Below are 3187 nucleotides of genomic sequence, written 5' to 3'. Positions count from 1 at the left end.
ATTGCACGCAAAGAGACCAAGAGAGAGAGAGAGAGAGAGAGAGAGAGAGAGAGAGAGAGAGAGAGAGAGAGAGAAAGATAGAGAAAGGAAGGAAGGGGAAGAAGAAGAGGGGGGGACACGTAATAACTCAGCAGGAACATTCCGAACAGGATGTTTGGTTGCTATTTAATTAAGTTTCCCTATTAAGCGTTCTAAGCGAGAAAACTAACTCGCAACGTTTTGTTGCTAATATTAGCGTGTTGAATTTAAACAAAGCAACGAACCGTGATGACTTATCAAATTAATAGAAGAAAAGGTAAGGTAGAAGGGTTATAGGGTTCATTATCCTAACGTTTCTATCTATGGGAAAGAAGTAGACCAATTTTTCTCATGTTTTCTTACTTTTCTTATTATTTTTACTTTGTTCTTTTTAATCGCAAGTAATTAACTTACATTAGCTTATGATTTATTTAAAGAATGAATTCAAACGAAATGGAAACGAAAGAGAAATATTTGCCAAACGAGGATGGTGGAGGGAAAGGGACGAAGGTTTTCTCTCTCTTTTTTTCTTTTTTTTCTTTTACACTTTTATTTAACCATTTGTTTTTCTATCGAAGAATAAAAGTAAAGTATGATCGAGGATATTTTTTAAAAATAAACAAATTGATATATGTTTTCTTGAATATTTTTTTGTAAAAATCATTAATCAAATTTAATTTTGAACGATGTGCAGGTAATTCAATTACAATACGGAATCCTATAACACGAGAAGAAAATTATACATATAGAAAAATATATATAATTTATAATTTATATATATATATGAAAATTATATATATATCGTATAAAATACTGTACTATTACATACAAGTATTTATTGAATAAATGTATCGAATATAACATGATTTTTTCTTAACATAATATTATATTTAATATTTTGATTGTTAACAATAAATCGCTCCTAGAAATAAAAAAAAAGCTATTATAACAGGACAAAGTCCTAATAAAATGAGGAAGAAGAAAAAGAAGAAGAAGATATTTAATATTATTAGTTATATTTAATATTAATATTTAATTAAATTACCTTAAAAAAATAATAAATTCTAAGTCCCATATAAAACAGTTTCACAATTTCCTATGAACCTATTTATCATGTTATAAAAGTATTAACCCTATATTTCAAATAATAATAATAATAATAATAATAATAATAATAATATAATCCTTGAATATAAGTATATTGAAATTAGATTTAAATCGTTGAAAATGATAAACGACGAATACACGTGTCACCGGTGCAATAACCACGTGTTTCTCTATCTTCACTTTCAATTCCCCAGACCCTTCCCCCCTTGTAACCCTTCCTAGATACTTCCCCTTACCTGAACCCAATTCTCTCCATATCTCTCTGCATGTGAATAGTAATTGTTGATGCAGCTTGTTAGTAGTCTGTGTGATACTAGGTCAGACAATACCAATCAAGATAGATCTTTGTACCGGACCGTGAAACAAAGCAAAACATTATCGGTCAGAGGATAATAAACGGCTTCTGTAATATATCAAGAGAGAACTTCGTTGTTGTCCAGTCACGGTGCGAAGAACAGACGATGGTGGAGGGGGGGGGGGTGGTAAAGAAGAGAGGACAGGAGAGGAGAAGAGAAAACGGATGAAATTCGGCAGAGATACCAAAAGCCAAATTTGCACAGTACAAACGCAAGAGATATCTCTGACCAGGTGGTGTTTCCAACGTTATTCCCAATATCCAACTACTGACTATGAATCACTGTTACGAAATTGTCCTCCTCTCTGACTATTCGACGATATATATATATATATATATATAGATTATATTTGCTTACGATAAAAAAAAAAAAAAAGAGAAAACGTTGAATCCGAGTACCGTCGTATCTCACTGCGAATATTGGAACTGACTTATTTCATCGAAACGAAACGAAATTCAACAGAAATATTGTATTACATACAGTTTTGTTTGAGTGTTCAAATATAACGGATTAAGATATAACGAAGTTTAGATATTTAGTTTTTCGAATATTACAAGAATATATGTCTGTTCAACGTTAGAGATTGAGTTGCTGAAGAAGTCCCAATAAAGGGACGAAATGCCCAATTTTAATCAAAACTAAGTTTTAGTTCTTTATTAAATTTCCAATTTTTCCTACGATACACTCTTATTTATTAATTATCGACAAATTCGTGATTATTTGTGTTTTATCTAAATTACGATAGATTAAAAAAAATGAACATACGAATATGACGGGGAAAAGGAAATAAAATGGAATCTTCTTCGACACATTTTCTAATTTTTTTTTGTTTTCTTTATAATCAACAATATCTAATCCTTTGGAATATATATATATATATATAGTAACGTAACTAATAAAAAAAAGAAATAAAAATAATTAATTGATCAAAAATATTTGTGTAAATAAATAAAAAGAAATGATTGAAATTATTAGGTTGTAATAGGACATTAATTAAATATTGTTTTTTTTTTTTTTTTCGTAGAAACGTTGTACGACGGTACGAATTTTTAGAAAAACTTTCTTTTTCTTAATCATCCGCATCGAAAAATGATTGAAACCCTCGGGTTGAAATTATATAATCCCGAAAGCAAACTTAGGTTTCGAAAAAAACTTCTCGTTGGGCTCCATTTCTCCTGTTGTTATTTTCTAAAGAGAAAGAAAAAAAAAAAAAAAAGAGGGAATACCTTTCATATCCGAAATTCGAGAGAGAAACGAGTATTGCAAACGATGAGACGCAATAAAAGCGTTTCACATCAACGAAATCCCCAAAGCTATTGTTGTTAGTTACCCCATACCGATCTCTTGCGAAAAAGATACGACGAAAAATAAAAAAAATAAAAAAAAAACAACAAAAAGGAAATTACCTTTCAAATAAACGAGAAAATAATCTCTAAAGTGTATCTGTATGTATTGTTATTTTTTTAGATTATTCGCATGACACGATTTTATAAAAATAATTACAAAGAAAAAATATTTATATATAATATGTTATCACTGGTAAGAAACGTTAAAACAATTTTAAATATTAATAGAGTACACTACCACCCCTTGTACGATTTAACTTAATTGATTGTTAATTATTACGAAAGAAATGTGCATTGTTGTTTAAGAACACGGAATATAAATAAAATAAAAATATATGAAAATTATTTGCTATTTAAAGT

The 3187-nt window shown here is 29.1% G+C and overlaps 1 protein-coding gene across 1 annotated transcript in view; it reads right to left on the bottom strand.

Annotated features, from left to right (window-relative positions):
• Positions 1–3187, bottom strand: part of LOC106789482 (beta-1,4-N-acetylgalactosaminyltransferase bre-4-like) — a gene marked incomplete in the record, with an annotated part of 97635 nt that overhangs the window by 50012 nt on the left and 44436 nt on the right.

Source organism: Polistes canadensis, unplaced genomic scaffold (assembly GCF_001313835.1).
Source record: "Polistes canadensis isolate GaletaPanama2010 unplaced genomic scaffold, ASM131383v1 scaffold_186, whole genome shotgun sequence".
NCBI classification, from domain to species: Eukaryota; Metazoa; Arthropoda; class Insecta; order Hymenoptera; family Vespidae; genus Polistes; species Polistes canadensis.
This window is presented reverse-complemented; position numbering and strand designations above follow the sequence as displayed.